Raw genomic sequence first — 18,347 nt, forward strand, 5'->3', positions numbered from 1 at the left:
AACCTAAGATGAAAATGTTGTCTCCATTTTGAAATCTGTATATTCATTTCTATTATTTAGTCCAAGTTAAATTCTGTAAACATGGGTAAAGATAATTTTATCATAGTATTTTTGTGACCCTTATATATTAAATAAAAAATTTAGGCAATGTAATTTTAAAAGTTAACTCAAAAACTAAACTGTTGTAAAAATTTTGAATATCATAAATAATTTCCACTGAAGATTAAAAGAAGACCTATGAGGTACTTTAGAACATTGGTCCTTGTTTTTGAATTTGGAAAGAGTATTTAATGGGTTTATACCACAATTCCTCTTTTCCAATAGAAGAGTAATTGCTAGTTAATTCTCACAGGAAGTTTCATATGTTTAGTGATTTTTAAATGATTTTAGAACCCAAATGACAATAATTCATCAAGGACAAAATGTCCTAACACCACTTAAAGTAAAAATGAGGGCCTAGTTCATTCAGAAGGCATAGAATTGTTAAATGTGAGGGTTTAAAGTAAATGTTCTTTAGTGACATAAATCTTGACTTTCAGTCCTCAGAGACTGAAAGTGGACATTTATGCCATGGTTCTGCATAATAAACAGGAAGCAGAACTTAGTTAACAAAAAACTTGCTTACTGGTAATAAGCCACCATATTCTTTGCAAAATGTCTATCAGGACCAGCCATTTTTGCTGAAACAAACAACCTAATTTTGCCGTTTTGGGAGTGGCTTCCATTCTGTAGCTCATGAGTTAAGAAAGCTTATTAAGCTTGCTCCTAAGACCCGTACACCTGCCTTTTTACATTTACTGGCTTTAACTGTCGACGTGCCTGACAGTAATTCAGAGGACAAAGTAGGTATTGTTACACTACTTAGTTCTCAAGAACAGCTATGTAGTCATTTTAAAAGAGATTGCTAGTACTGAAACTGAGGTCCATATGGTATAAAAATAGCTAAGGGATTGATGGTATTAACAGCACAAGTGGAGAAGAGAATATAAACATCTTCTAAGTTATTGCAGCAATAAGAACAGACTGGCTATTGGACAATCTTCCCCATGTACAAGCAGTTCAATCAGCAATGTGTTGCAACTGAGGATATACCCGGCAAAACCAAAATTAGACCTGGCAGGGTAAAGCTTAGAAACTTGAGTCTAGAACCTTAGGACTGCGGTCAACCATCCCCGCGCCACCTTCCCCACCCGGCACCCCAGCCTAATGTAACAGCAATGCTTTGTGCAAGCATGACCTACGATAACTTCCTTATTTCAACTGTCTGTGAAATCAAGGTACAGTTTCCAGTCCCTTCTGGCACTACATCCTGTGGTTTTATGACGGGGGTGTGTAGGGTTACCAGTGCTGGCTTCACGGGCTTGTACCCTGGGAAATGGCACAGGCCCTGCACTCAGAAGAGCCTCAGGCTTGGTGTAATGCTCTGCTGTTGTCATCTTCAAATTTCTAATAATTTTAGAACAAGGGGCCCGGCATTTTTATTTTACACTGGGTCTTACAAATATTGTAGCCAATCCTGGGTATGCCTTTTTTTTTTTTTTTTTTTAATTTTTGGCTGCGTTGGGTCTTCGTTGCTGCGCGCAGGCTTTCTCTAGTTGGCGGCGAGCGGGGGCTACTCTTCGTTGCGGTGCACGAGCTTCTCATTGCAATGGCTTCTCTTGTTGCGGAGCACTGGCTCTAGGCACTCGGGCTTCAGTAATTGTGGCACGTGGGCTCAGTAGTTGTGGCTCGCAGGCTCTAGAGCACAGGCTCAGTAGCTGTGGCGCACGGGCTTAGTTGCTCCACGGCATGTGGGATCTTCCCGGACCAGGGATCAAACCTGTGTCCCCTGCATTGGCAGGCGGATTCTTAATCACTGCACCACCAAGGAAGTCCCTGGGTATGCTATTTTTATTGTAAGTTTTAGATCAAATTCTATGACTAACAATGTGATCTGGAAAAATAACATTAACTTTTCGTAACCATAAGATAGATGAGTGTGAACCTAATGCAACCAAAGGATTATAATGAAGCATGGCTTAAGAGAGGTAGACAGCACTATTCTGGATTATATGAGAATGAAAGCTGCTAATCTATTTGAAGAAAAATTAAAAATATGAAAAATGTTGGTCCAAAAAGATATTTTCAGACCAATTTCTTTATAAGTAGTAAACAAAAGTCCCAAACATTAGCCCATAGAATTCAGCAGCATCTTAAAAGAATAATAGAATTTGACTAAATTGGGGTAAACCTAAGAATGCAAGATATTTTAGAATTAAGAAATGTGTTAATATAATTCACCATATTTATAGATCTAAAGTGAAAAATGGAAGATCTACATTAATACTGGAATAGCATTTTAAGATTCGAAATCTGTTCTTGGCAAAAATATGTAATGATAAAACATAAGTAGTGTTGTTTTAATATAACAAAAATAAAAGCAACAGTATCATATTTAATTGGGAACACTAAACACATGAGGAAAGGGCTAAATGTATGGTATTTAACATTGTACACAGTATATTTAACATTGTTTACTTACTACCCATGCAATCTGATGCTTTGTATTAAAGTAAAATGTTGAAGTTTTCTTCTATTTATTTTACTAAAATTGGGCTGTTTATATTTTCTATCATTTCTGCAGTCATTGTTGAAAGTTATAGTTTTCCAAAAAGTATTTATTTCACCCAGATTAAAACATATATTAGTAACAGATTAAGAAAGTTATTTATTATTATTCTTTTAAATTATTTTGTTTTTTTCTTTTCCTTACCTTTTTACTTCCTTCATTCTTTTTCAAATTTTGAGCTTTAAATATTTTCTTATCTAAATTACATAGAAGCGTATAGATTTTGTATATTAATTTTTCAAAAACCCGGATTTTCGGTTTATTTATTTATTTATTACTCTCCTTAATCTCTATTTTCTAACTCATTAGATTTGTCTTCATGTATTCTTGTATTCTGATACCGTTTGCTTTATTTTATGGCTCTTTCTCTAATCATATCAAATCAACATAGATCCTTTAACCCTGCCTTTGATGTGGAAAATGCTCTTTTTTTTTCCTGCTACTTTGCAAGGACCTACTGAAGCACCCATAATTTAGTCTGTAAAAAAATTTTAATACAGAATGTGTCACTGCTTTGCTTCATTGATGTTGTGCTGATTGAGACTGTGGGGCAAGGAGCAGTGAAAACTACAGTGTCTTCATAGCAGACATGAATGCCAGAGTATATGGGATAAACCCCATGAAAATTGAGAAGCCCACCAGCCCATGGAAATTTGAGCATCCAGGGATCTGGAGTGTGTTTACCTACCTCTCCAAAGCAGAAGATAAGATGCAGCACATTGCACCTCCAATTACTAAAATGTGGCACATCATGTATATGGGTCTTTTTTGTATTTGTAGTCAACATACAGCATATTTAGTCTGGTTTATTTGCTATGTATCCCATTAAGCTGCTATTTTGAGTGAGGCGTAGAGCAAGAGAAGGTTTTGCATCAGGCCCAGGCTGGTGAAGCTTCTCTAATATTTGGGCCTTAGAATATCCAATGATAATTGAAGTGTTTATGACAAGTGAACTTGACTCTGGCAAGCTCAAACAGGATGATGCCAGCACAGATCTGTAAATGCTGGAGAAAAGTTATCTCCTATTGCACACATACCTTATGCTCCTTTAAAGGAACTGTATCTGGCTTTCTTCTGAGATCTACTAGGCAGTGAATGCATGTCTCAGGCTTTATATAACCATTGCCCATCAGGAACTGATGAAAATCTGACCCCTGCACCATAAGGTTGGGTGTTCTCCACAGTAATCCATAACCGTGTAGAAATGATATTTAAGAGATCAGGCTTGAGCAGGTCTGAAAGGTCCAAATAAGTCTGCATGAGCTGGAGCTTGAAAGCTGACCAGTGGCCTCACAGAAGTTTCATAAGAACAATTGACTGAGGAATAAAAACATGGAGCTCTGCAAAATCATGAGCACCTAGTGGGAAGTGAACTGTTGCATGGTTACAGCCTTCTCAGAACTCACTGTCTGCCTGGTGAAGGCAGACCTTCCCAGTGGGCAGAATTTCTAGCTGTCATATTCAGTTGTTCACTGTGTGTGGATTGAGAGATGCAAGGGTTATGGCCACATCATGAAATATCTGATTTGAGGTATTAGAGAAGAGAAAAAGAAAAAAGTGAAAAGTCACAGAAATTATAAACAAGATCCATCTTACTTTAAAGGAATTGTAATTTAATATCTTGTGAATCACACACCTTTAAGTGTCTGTCCCATTTATATGCTAATCTGTGAAGAAATACTATCTCTAAATTCTGTAAATGAACAGAACCTAATTTTTAAAGTTTTACTTTGGCAAAGGCTGTGCATCTAACTAATTTTGTTTCAAACATTTAAAGAACAGACTGCTGTAGCTATGTGGTGGTGATATTAAGGAGTATAGTCTAGACTTAGGAAGACTTCTACGGTCTTAATTTAGGGGCCAATGTAAGACAAATTGCTCAAAAGACTAAATTTCCATCTAAATGAAACCCTTTCACAATAACAAAAACAACAAAGCTTAAGTTACTGCAAAGGAGACAGTAGTTGAGCATGAAACCTTTGGGAGAACTATTTTGGAAGTAGAGCCAGTGTTTGACATGCAGAGCTCACCCTAGATTCAGCTGTCCAGTACTGTACCAGGCAGGAAGTGAGCCCTGCAGGACTCTTCATCAGTGGGCTGCCAAGGCTGACTTCTTTCGTGTTAATATCACGACCACGACCCCCACCCCTTCATTAAGCCATGACAACTACTAATCTTCTCTCAGTCTCTATAATTCTGTCATTTCAAAATGTTATATAAATGGAATGATACAGTTTGTGGATTTTCTGGAATGTAGTCCACTGTGATGCCAAAAGAAATTCCTTTGAAATCTTTCTTTTCTAATCGTAAGAGCTGAACAATTGTGATTGTCAATAATAAATAGTCTCCCTTTAGTGTCCCCCACCCACCCAGGATTAAAAACCTTTATTGGATGAAATAATAGGAAGTCTGGGGTTTGCTTCAAAATTATCTGGAAGACGGAGAAGAGGTGGAGTGGGGATAAAAGCAGAGAGGCCATGAGATAATTGTTGATGAGCACATGGGGTTTCCTCATGCTCACCTTTCTTCTTTTTGAAATAAATTAGAAATTTTCCATAATAATTGGTAATAAATAAAATAATACTTTTGAAATCCTACAAGTCCATGCTTTGAAATATGTGAAATTGAATTCCTTTTGAATTTAGTATAAAATGAATCACCTTTAGGCAATTCATTGTCTAACAGAGTACATGGCAGACTACTTAGTAAATGTCTATTGATAAAGATAAAGGAACATTCTGAACAGCTGAAAACAACTGAACAAAAATGAACTTTCATATACAAATTAGAAAAGTCCTTGAATATGAAACAGATAAGAAAAGAAAATGAGTTGTATTTATGTAACTGAGCAGGACCCTATGGGGTCTTCCCGGGACAGACCCCTCCCCTATATTCTCGGCCATAGCTCCTCTGTGAAGTACCCAGATAATAGTATCTGATGCATGCTTCCTGAGTTGTTTCACAGATGCTAAAAGCACCACCAAATGGAAGAAATTACCTACTTGATGATCCTGAGCATGTAACGCCCAAACCTACCGGTGCTTAAGAATTGATGTTAACCCCTGTGATACTGCCCCGTTACCTCACCATCAGCTACTCAGAATTATGCATGAGCTGATCAGACACCCTGAGAACCGCCCCCCCTCCCTTACCTGGCCTTGAAGAATGCTTTGCTGAAACGCTTTGCAGAGTTTGGGGGTTTTGAGCATGAGCCACCCGTCCTCCTTGTGTGGCGCCCTACAGTAAACGCTGCCCTTTCCTTCGCCACAACCCAGTGTCAGTATATTGGCTTCACTGCCTGATGCAAGTTGGTTCACTAACAGTTACCCAATATTAATCTCTGAAAAATAGAGCTAGACTGTGCTTCCTGTTCAGTCTTTCATTTTCATACTCAAAGAATTACAAGATAATGTCATTACTAATTAGATATAGGTTTTTAATGGAAATATCAGAATCAGCTTTTCTCCTAGGGCAACAAGTATTTTTAAACTTAGTAGAAGAGGAGAAGGAGAAGCAGATTTTCAAGCCGTATTCTGATCGTTGTGCAGAGAATGTTCTGTTCTAAGTAGGCAAGTGAAGAGTCTTTCTGGACGTGGGTTGAGCTGCTAAGGGATGGAATGAAATGTATCTTAATAAAGCCCAGTCATTGGTTCCACACTGCATTATTTCCTGGGTATATTTTGACTAGTAACAGTATTCTATAGAAACTATCACACTGGATTTACTATAATTATCTTTTCTTTCATATCTTGTTATCAACTCCTAAGTGGGTTTTGTGTTATTGTTGTTTAAACTTGCAGAAAAGGGCATTTTGCCATAAAACTTTTTTTGTTTTGTTTTACAGCTCCTGTGTTTCCTTCAGCACAGTTCAAATATCCGTATGATAATGATTATTTCATTAAATCATTTATTCCTTTATCTATTTGTTGAAATCAAAAATTAACTCTCGTTACAAAATGGGTAGGCAGAATGATTAATTTAAGTTTTTATTTAAGTAATCTGGTCTTTCTTCTGAGCAAGCAAAACATTAAAGGTCACATCTGGTTTAAAGCATATTCTAATCTGACATATAGGCAGTTATCAGTCTCTGTTGAACGAGCATCCTTAGTCCTCCAAGTGTCTCCCCTAAGATGTGTCTGGTTGCAAAATCTGACTCGTGGCCTTGGGCTTTATGACAGTTTCCTCACTACCAGGGAGCTCTGGTTCTCTTTTTATGCTTTCGCTGTGCTGTGGTCACTGGGCAAAGCTCTCACTTCCAACCACCCTGTCTCTGGCTAAGGCTCGCTCAGGGTTCACTGGTGACTAACGTCTACAGTCGGTGCAGCTCAGCACGCTCCGCTCAGCTTGGAGGAGAGTCCAGGTGCACCTCACCCCACATGGTGCTGTGCATTACCCTGAGTTCCCAGCCCAAGCAGCACAGGCTCCATCCGTCCCTGTGGTCACCTTACTCCCTCTGGCAAGTGTCCCCTCATTCGCCTGCAAGGCCTGACCCCAGTATATATCACATGGACCCAGGGCCAGTGTGGAAAGGCGCACCCCAAGTCCCCTGCTGCTCGCCCACGTCACAGAGCCTCATATTCCTTGCAGACGGGCATTCCCATGTCGGTATATGGTGTCCTGAGAGGAGGTTGCTAACCAAAATCCCAAACGGGAGATCTCGACGTCCTCAGTTGTTGAGCCTATCCCCACCCCTCCCCTGGGTGTCAGGATGTTGAGGTGCCTCTACCTCCTCCCTCTCTGATTCCTTTCCAAGGCCCCCGGGCTTTTCTTTTATCCCATCCATGTCATACCCCCTTCCTCTGTACTGTCATAGGCAGAAGAACTATCCTTCCTACACATGGGAGAATTCCAAGGGTAGGTAGCACTGGTCTTGGTTGTTGACTCATAAAGCTGATGAAAAGGGAAAGGAAACAGCAGTCTTTAGCCGCACAGTAAATGGGCCTTTGCACAGGGAATGGTTTTGCTGCAAAATTCTATTTTTCATACATACATAGCAGAAACTATGTATTTGTCTTCCTTCTCTAACATTACTAATCTCTGCAGGCAAATTAACTGCCCAGGGCAACGAAGCCTCGTCATGCATTAGTAAAGACATTTCACAAAGATGTGTTAATACTTCTCAATTTTTTTCTATGTTGAATAACTTGTATTGAAAATTCACTGTGGTCAGTATCAGGTTAGGAAAGATCGTATTCAAGGTGAAGGGAAAATAATACTGGAATAAAAATAACTAAATCGAGAGTGGGTGTAACACTGAAACACGAGAGAGATGTCTGTACAACTGGAGTGCTGAGATGCCTGCAGGCCAAAAATGGAAGCAAAGCTTCTCAAACAGCGTTCATCAAAAAGCAGTCTTGGGCTTCCCTGGTGGCGCAGTGGTTGAGAGTCCGCCTGCCTATGCAGGGGACGCGGGTTCGTGCCCCGGTCCGGGAAGATCCCACATGCCGCGGAGCGGCTGGGCCCGTGAGCCATGGCTGCTGAGCCTGCGCATCCGGAGCCTGTGCTCCGCAACGGGAGAGGCCACAACAGTGAGAGGCCCGCATACCACAAAAAAAACAAACAAACAAAAAAAACAGTCTTTATTACCTCAGAATCATGAGGTGAGCATTTTTTTAAAAAGTCAGTTGATGGGCACTCATCTCTCAGTTGGAAATTCTGAATCCATGAAATTGGATTGACGTTAAGATTCTGCATTTTAAAAAAAAGGAAAGTTCTGTAGATGATTATAATGAGTTTCTTAAAGGAAGAATTTCAGACTCTACAAGAAGCATACACAGTGATACTCACTTACTCACACACATACATATTTCTCCATTCTAAATGGAGAACGACCTACTTCCAAAGTGACCATTTGTGTGAGAGAAGAACAGCTTTGCAGGCACCAAGGAAACGTGTCCTTATGGATCTCATAGAAGAAACCATTTTACTACTGGATGACTGTGGTTAACAGTGCTGTATGGTGTATGTGAAAGTTAAGAGAGTGGATCCCAAGACTCCCCACCTCAAGGAAAAAAACATTTTTTTCTTTCCTTTTCTTACAACTATATGAGTTGATGGATGCTTCTTGTGGTAATTATCTCACAGTGCTTGTAAGTCAAATCATTACGCTGCATGCCTTAGACTTATACGGTGCTGCATGTCAGTTGTAGCTCACTAAAACTTGTTGGGGGGGAACCATTTGTGAAACATCGGACAACATTTTTATTCTGGAAGTGCTATCTATTACATGTTGCATGTGCCAATGAACAGATTAAAAAAATATATTAGACAGTTCTGAATTCCTCTATACCATGAGCAAAATTTTTACTACTGCAACATTTTTTGATCAGTTCCCTCCTCTTATTTCCAGCTGTCTAGTTCTACCCTGGCCACTCCAGCAGCTATGGGTGCTCCATAGAAGGTGGCCAAGCAGATTGAGAATGGCTGAGAGTGTAAACTATACCCGGGTTTTCAAAGGCTTAATATGAGAAAGTAATGAAAAGTATTTCAATAATTTTTACATTAACTACTTGCTGACAAGATGTTTTGGATATTTGCAGTTAAAAAGAATATAATACTAACATTGATTTCACCTGTTTCCTCTCACTTTTTTAATGTGGTAATCAGAAAATTTTAAATTATACATTGGCTCCCATTTACAATGTGCCTTATATTTCTATTGGATGGTATTGCTATAGTATGTTAACCTTCTAATTACGGTTACTTGAACCAATTATGCTTTTCCTAGATTGTGTTAGATACATCTGTATGTAAACAAGAAAAAGCATAACTGACACCTAAATAAAACAATTAAGCAGTATGCCATGAGAAAAATCTTATTTGGTGTTTTGGAATAGAAACATGCATTAAAATTCAGTGTGGATTATAAAATTTTTCTCTAGATTTAGAAAGCATGAATTTTCTTTTGAATTATTTTAATGTCTTTACACAGATATAGGTGTATATAGTTGTATGTGATTACATTAATAATCAAATCCTATATCATTTTAAGTGTTTTTATGCTTAACTGTCACTTTTCCCGTATCGGATTCTCCATCCTCGTCTCCACAGCATGTTGACAAAATGAGCAGTCTAATTTGTAGTCTTCATATATTTCCAAGCTCAGATAATCATTTATGTACGTTCGTGTATTGGCATATATGTGTATGTGCATAAATGTATTCATCATTTTTGCTTTGCAAAAAAATAAGTTCATATAATGCACATTGTTTTAAATCTTTCCCTTTTCACCTATAACTCTTCGTGGGCATCACTCCAAGTCAACTGGTAGTGTTTTAACTTATTATTTTCAGTGTCTGTAGGATATTCCAAGATGTGAGTACAATGTAATATATTCAGCTGCTTTCCTATTGATGGGCAGTTATTTGTTTTTGGTTTTATTTCTGTTTATTTGCTTGTTTTTGGTCATTACAAGCAAGACTTTCATAAACACCGTCATACATATTTCATTTGGACTTGGACTTTTATTTCTGTGGGAGAGATTACCAGGAATGATACTGCTGTCAAGACAGTTATACAAAACACACACACACACACACACACACACACACACACACACACACACATTATAAAATGTTATTAAATAAATATTGTTGTTTTGCTTTTAAAAGTGATATGCCGCATTATAGGTCTGTGGCAATGGTAAGAATAAGTGAATCCCAGGTAAGGAGGGTACTCTTGCTCTTTTCTTGTTTTGCCAGTGTGGTGAGTGTAAAATAATACTCTGCTACTGTAATCACTGTTGCCATATACTAGTGATATGGGCCATTTGTTGTTGTTGTTGCCAGTTGGCCATTTGTATTTGCTCTTCTGTCAGCTGACAATTTGAAGCAGCAGCTTTCCATAGAATTTTCCAACATAGTAGAAGTATTCTCTTGAAATGTAGCAATGTGACTGAGAGACTGAATTTTAACTTTTGTTTAATTAATTTAAATATAAATGACCACACTTATCCACTAGTATTCACAGTGGACCATGAAGGGATCCTTATCGAATTTTCTGTCTATTGATATTTTTTCTTTATCATGTAATTATCAAACAGCAGTTTCCATATTATAGAAATTAATACTTTATCATCTATATTATATTTCTTTACATTTAGCTTTTGGTTATATATTATATTTTATCTTTTGAAAGGAGTTGGAGTGATATCGCCAAATTTTATACATAGATAATGTCTTTTAAAATTTTCTCAAACTTTGGTATGTATTCATGGTTTTATAATAAGTTTACTAAGGAGGGTGAGAAAAAGAGAAAGTATCTTGCATAGTGCTTTAGTATATTTTCTTAACCATATAAAGTATATTTTAAAACTTTGCTTTTTTATATTTTAATATTTACTACTGAACAAATGCCATAGTTTTCAGACGGCTTCTTAATTTCTCTTTTTATTACTAAAAATGGACCTTATTTGCTCACTTTGATAGTTTGCACCTGTGTTCTTTTACTAATGCTATTAATAACCTGTTAGGTTTTAGATGAAGCAATATAACTGTGATATAGATATTCAGTGTTTATTAACTCCTTATAATGTCTTCTTGACAATTACTCGTGTATTAGAATATATTGGATAACAAAAACAACGTATGGTTTTGTTGTTCTAAAAATTAAACTACCATATAAGCTAGAAACTCATATGTACCAGATTGCCGAATACTGAATTGAGGTTACATGGTGTTAAAAAAGCAAAAAAGACAATCGCAGACTTACACGATTGATTAGAAATCTTTCGTGTGGGAGCATGACAAGTGGATGAAAGTATATAAGATGAAAGCAGAATGGATTCAGATTTAATCTCTTTTCTAACATATAGTAAATTTATGTGTGTCAGTTAAGGAAACGTTATATTTTTATTGCATACAAGAAGCAATAAAAATAGGGCAGTTGTAGTTTTTTTCACACCAAGAAAATTGTGAATGTTTTCACATATGTCACCAAGATTTTACTTGTGCAGAAGACACAATATTGCAAATTTCCTTGAGGGTGCAATGCACTGTTGATTCAACAGACTTTCCACTTATACCATTTCACCAGAATAATGTTTCTTCATTTATTTTGAGTTAATGAATTGACATTTACCTCACATTTCAATGTAGTTTCAATGTTAAATTTTTTTTAATTTTTGTAAAACAAAAATATTGCTTATTGAAGAAAATTTAGAAAATCCAAAAAATAATAAAGTAAGAACTGAAAACTAAAGACAAAATATGCAGAAAAGGCATGAAGAATGCAATAAAACTAAACTACAAATTACAGAGGTAATTTTTTTACGTCATCATTAGAGTGTACAAAGGATGATAATTTTATTTTTATACAATGATTTGGAATACTGTGCATTTTAAATTTATTTATTTATTTTTGGCTGTGTTGGGTCTTCGTTTCTGTGCGAGGGCTTTCTCTAGTTGTGGCAAGCGGGGGCAACTCTTCATCGTGGTGCGCGGGCCTCTCACTATCGCGGCCTCTCTTGTTGCGGAGCACAGGCTCCACATGCACAGGCTCAGTAGTTGTGGCTCACGGGCCTAGTTGCTCCGCGGCATGTGGGATCCTCCCAGACCAGGGCTCGAACCCGTGTCCCCTGCATTAGCAGGCAGATTCTCAACCACTGCGTCACCAGGGAAGCCCGAATAGTTAATTCTTGAAGGTCATAGTTGAAAAATTGTTATAGGAAAAAAAAGCGGGAATTAGGTTACCCGAAGTACATCTTTGACTGTGTATAAAGTGTAAGATCAGTAAGGTCACTTTCATTTGTTGAATATAAATTTTTTAAAAATCCAGCCTTAAGCCAAAAGCTCTAAGGTCGGAGAGGAGGTGCTCCTGGTTCCTGGGAGTTTAATGAATTCAGTCTCTCAAAGAAACTTGTCCATATTTATGATATTATTTGGTTTTTCTCTCCTTTGCCTGATTGCCTTTTGTAAATGTTTAGTCCTAAAATAACCTAAATTCTTTGGGCTTATTTTGTTTGACATTCTCATTTTGCAGCTGCTAAGTATTGAATTGTCTTAGCCAGCTGAGGGTATATAAACTGCATGTTATAACAGCATTGCTTAACTAGACTTTGTTAACTGTTCTGCTAAAATATTAAATTTGCATGAGGTAATAATTGACACTAATGCAAAAGAGAAACCACTTCTAAGTGTGACAGAAAAAATCTTGGTTTTTAGGAGTAGCCCTTGTTGCAAATACTTTGTTTTTCCACCAAGAACATATGAACGTCAGGTCGGATATTTTAAATCTTGATTCTTGGTTTAAAAAAAATATAGGCCACTAACTTATCCATAGATGTTGTATGGTTTCATGTTAATTTATCCTAGTAAGGCATAAAATTTTAAATTCCTTTTATTCCGGTCATTTACTTATGAAAATAAAATATGAAAACTCAAGTTTACCAAAGTCCAAACATTCCAGGGAAACATACTTAGGCATCTTTTCATAAATCTAAGAGCCTGGATAAAAACAAAAAAATTCAGTTTCCAGCCCATTTGAGAAATTGTGACATGATGTAGACACAGCCTAAACTGTGTTCCTTTAACATGGTGCCACATGCATTTCTCTATTCACCGTCGAGTTACTGGAAGCCCAGCAGGTGTCAGAGACCTTACTAAGTGCCGGGGATACAAGTATTAAGTACTGAAGACATAAGAGTATTGATTCTTACTCTCACAGAATTCACTTTATTATTATTATTTTTATTTTTAATCCCCGGAATTGATTAGATGATCCCTGCTACTGGGAAATGACCTACAGAGCCTGTTTGCGAACTTTAACCGGTGAAGCTTTGCTAGTTTGCATCAGTGTGACAGCAATCTAGAGAACATCACATCATTATATACTCTAGCCTAGTAGCTAACAATGCAGGCAGGAACTCAAATAATCACAAATATTTGTTAAAATGTTGGCCTGGGATTCTCTTTGAAACTTGTGATAATGCGTCAAAATCACAAAAGTCACGGTGGTTTCATTTTCTCAGATAATTCAGTCACAAAACAGTTTAAGATTTTCAAGATTTCAGTTTTATCATTCTAAATAAAACTTGCTTTTATCTCCCAAGAATTTTACCCTCTTATCTTCTGCCAAGTAATAGGCATGTCTGCCTATCAAGTGTTTCCAGCTTTTGAGGGAGCAATCAGTGACCGGTTTTGTCTGAAATTAAAGGAGGAAAGAAACCAAAAGAACTAGTAGCTGAAACAATAAGGGTTTAAAAAACAGCAATCAAATGTGACCTTTCTGCAGACTAATGTAATAAACAATGTTGCAAGTATACAATGTAGGAGAAAAATAACTGATTACTGATAAAAGTGTGAGCTTTGCTTTTTTATTTACAAACATCACCATATGAACTGTGCATATTCATTATACTCATTGAATGCTAGGTAACGTTAATGATTTATTTCTCTTGGAGAATTAAAAATTATTACATAAAACTTTATACTGAATAACTAAAATACACACATCTTTTATTTTTCAGTTAATTCTATGATGAACGAGAAACCTTCATATTCTCCCCAGTGTTGTTATATTTACTCACACCCAAATAATAATTATAAAATGGTTGGCAAAGAAGAAAGCTGGAACTTTTACAGTTACATAAGAAGGCTGACATCCCTAAGTCACCGGTAAGCACCAAGGAAATGAAAAAATATTTCTGTATCATTCTGAATTCCTGGCAACTGTACAACAGTAGGGTCAAATGGTTTGCCTCTACATTAGGAACACATGTCTATTGCTCATGGAAGAAAAAACAAGCATCTTTCTCGTGGTAAATTTGGAAAGATAACAAAAAGAATAACATCACACTAATTTCACCATCCAGATAGAACCACTTTTAACATTTTTGGTGTCTCCCTGTTACTTGTGAGTGGTGGGGTGTGGGTGGAAGAATATGTATTTATCTTTGTGATTTATTTTTACAAAACTGGAAACAGAGGTTATATACAGTTGAAACTGTTAATTTTTATTAACATGTTCTGAATTATTTTCCAAGTCCTTAAACATTCTTCAAAAATAGGATAACAATGTCTTCATGATATTCCATCACATAACTATATCATTGTTTAATTAATCTTATTTTTGACATATAGGTTACTCATGAGGTTTCATCACTATAAACAATAGTGTCCTAAATACCTGTTACTAAAAATCCTACAAATGAGCTTACTAGCTAAATAATGGGAACTTAAAATTACCATTTTCCCTGATTAAGGTTAATTATATTTTTCCTGTATAATATATGATAGATGCACAGAAAGCAAATTAAAATAATCAAAATAATTCACAATCCTATCCTCTTCTCAGTTTTTAAATTTATATATACCATTCATTTTTTAAAACATGGGATCCAACCTTACCTAAGATAGGAACAGTCTTATTTTTGTTCCAGGTTCACACTGCCAAATTGCTTTCTAAAATGATTGCACTTCTGTACACTGTTCACAACTGTTGTTATATTCTTAGCTAAAAATAAATCTGTTATTATTACAAAATCAGAACATGTTCATTTTAGAAACATTTAAAAATGCACATAAGCAAACTATAGAAAATTTAAATAACCATCATCCCATTACAGTGAAATGGTCATTGTCATATCTACTTCCAGGCAGAGGAGAAATAGTTGCTAAGAGGGTAAACTCTGGAGTTGGGGTGCAACTTCTGGCTCCATTTGTAAAAACAGTGGGGCCTCCTTAGTTGTGCCTTCGTTTCCTTGTTGAAGTGGGGATAATAAGTGTCTAACTCATAGAACGGTTTTGAGGGTAGAGTGGTTATTATATGTGACATGCTCAGAACAGTTCAAGGCCCAGAATAAGTGTCAATCAGTGCTAAATGTCATTACATCACAACGTCTTCAGAGGAGAGGAGGTGAGCCTTTGTTGTGAGCATGACATCCTGGGTCAAGAGCAGCCCTTACTTGGGAACGTGGAGTAAATACCCCCATGGTCAGCAAGGTTTCTTCACCCTGGCCCTTCAGGGCTAAGGGAATTGTCCAGCAAGGGCTGAACCACAGTGATCCTCTCTCCCAACCTCATGGAGTTTCAGCAACACAGGGACAGCTGAATATTCAGTCCAAGACTTAAAAGACACCTGTGTACGTCTCAGCACTCTTTCCCCATGTAGCCCTCCTCTCTGGTACTCGCTCTCTCACGACCTCCAGCTGTCCATCCTCCCAAATCATCCTTGCCTCTGCAGCCCAAAGAGCCCACCGTGGTCAGCTTAGCTTTTGCTCTTGCGTTGGTTTGGCAATGTGCCTCCAGACACAAAGTGGGGCGCCTGTGGGGCTCCCCTCATCTGTCTCCTTTCTGCCTGCTTTCCAGCGTCTGAAAAAAATGTTTATTTCACATTTGTCCAGTTTTCCAGTTGTTTACAGTGAGAGAGCAAAGCTTCTACCACTGTGGAATAAAATGGAAATCTCACATAAGGTTTTAAGTATTAAAAAAAAATCACAAGAAGATATTACAAATAACAACACCAATAAATATTCATCTGTATTATCGTTTTCATGCCTAACTAATAGTCAAGTTCATGGGGATTTAGGGTTTCATCTCTCTTAAAACACATATATCAATTTGGTTCATTATAATAATGTTCAGTGTATCTGTCACAGGGACAGGGTTAATTATTCCTCAAATTCAGTCATGGTCCCACCTGAATATTCTTCACTTAAAGACTAAATTATAAAGTTACCTACCACCTGCAACCCTTATATAAATTAACAAGGGGAAAGAAGATAGGAAAGTACTAGTATAGAGATGATAGATAGATTGATAGATGATTGATAGATGATAGAAAGATTGATAGATAGCTAGGTAGATAGATGATAGGCACCCCTACACACATAAAGAATTAGCAAGCAAGAACATGGTACATATGCAAACACATATGTATCCAACAAGCAAGAAAGCAGTGATTCTCAGTAGCTGCCACAGTCCTAGTTTCTGTAACTGAGGACTAACTTCCTTCTTTAATGTCCCCTTTGCCCCTTCCTGGAATCTTAGCTAGATGGTTTCTTTAACTGTTGGAATAACTAGAACTTTTACTCTTGAAGGTTCATTTCATTCTTTCGTAAAACTTCCACGGCCCTGACTTGTTTTGATTGCTATAGTTTTCCATTAACTTTTCCTTTACGATGTAGTAGTTTATGAGATGTCCCAGGGAATCCCTGGATCCTAGACCAGTTCCTCCCCGCCCACACTGTGGAGCACCCACCAATACCTCATGACTTCTTTTAATATAACTGCTCAAAGGATACAGATTTCATAGAATCCCCTTTGGTTTTATGTCTCCCACTTGTTTTTGGAGAGAGGGCAAGAGGTCTTCATTTGTGTAAGGGATGCTTTCATCTTATTAGGCCGAATAATCCAACTGTTGTTGCAGTGTGGAATTGCAAATGTGTGTGGACAGTTGTGCGTGAACCCTGAGTATCCAGCATCGTGGCTTGTGCTGGTGCTATGTTATTGTGCTTCCCCTCGAATCTTCCCTCTGTTCTGGAGCTGCTGGAGAGAAAGTGCAGACCCCACTTCTTTGCTGGCTAGCTTGCTGTTAGTTTATGCCAGCAGGGCTGCTAGAGAGAAGAGAGAGACAGGAGGAGGAAGGGGGGGCTTCTGCTCCCTAGGTGCTATTTGTCTGCCAGTTTCCCCCCGTAATGACCCTTCCCTTTGGCAGCAGCTCTGGGTTCCAATAGCAGCTGGTTCTATTTCCAGAGGTTTTCCTCACTGTCAGACCAGCTACATCACGCTCTTCAGAAACACTAGCCCCAGCTTACAGGCATCTCGTTCTCCTCAGACGTCTGGACCCCAGTTCTGTGAGCCTTTGTCTGAGATCCTGGGGTTTCAAAAGCTGTCTGTCCATCAGCACCATTCCTTAGAGGTCTGGGTCCCAGATTGGCAGTCTTCCCTGAGCTCACGAAGCGCCAGCCCCAGCTGGACAACCTCGCGGCTCAGATGTCCGGCCCCAGTTCACAGACCTCCTCGACCTCAGCCTCCTTACCAGGAGTTCCAGGTCCTGATAATGCCGACCTCTTCTACTTTCATCACCCGCTCGTGGAGTGTATGTCACTGTGGCACCTCGCCTGCTCCTTTTTGTCTTCCAGTTCTCCAATTCCTGTTTAGCCGATATCCTGTGTTAAATTATCTCTGGCTAAAAAAAAATTGGGCTTTTGTTTTCCCCAGTCGATTCTGCCTGATACAGAGGTCGAGCCCCATAATTTGAAAGCATATTATTTAGAGCAATCTTTAAACATAAACATATCACAGCTATACTAAGTTTTCCTTATTGATACTAAAAATGCTTCATAATTTTTTTACAGTAGTCTCTTTAGAAACAAAACTGGGCCATATGACACCCCCTATTCCTTAGGCAATTATGTTAATAGATATAAGAATCAGCGACAGACTTTTTCTCAGATTGTGGGCAGCAGACAGATAATTAACTTTTTTTCTTACACCAAATACATTTCTAATAATAATATAATCGTGATATCACATTGGGTTTTTTGTTTGTTTGTTTGCGGTACGGGGGCCTCTCACTGTTGTGGCCTCTCCCGTTGCGGAGCACAGGCTCCGGACGCGCAGGCTCAGTGGCCATGGCTCACCGGCCCAGCCGCTCCGCGGCATGTGGGATCTTCCCGGACCGGGGCACGAACCCGTGTCCCCTGCATCGGTAGGCAGACTCTCAACCACTGCGCCATCAGGGAAGCCCAGCATTGGCATTCTTGAAAACCCACCAACTGATTTCCATCACACTACTTCAG

This window comes from Lagenorhynchus albirostris, chromosome 18, assembly GCF_949774975.1.
Source record: "Lagenorhynchus albirostris chromosome 18, mLagAlb1.1, whole genome shotgun sequence".
Lineage (NCBI taxonomy): Eukaryota > Metazoa > Chordata > Mammalia > Artiodactyla > Delphinidae > Lagenorhynchus > Lagenorhynchus albirostris.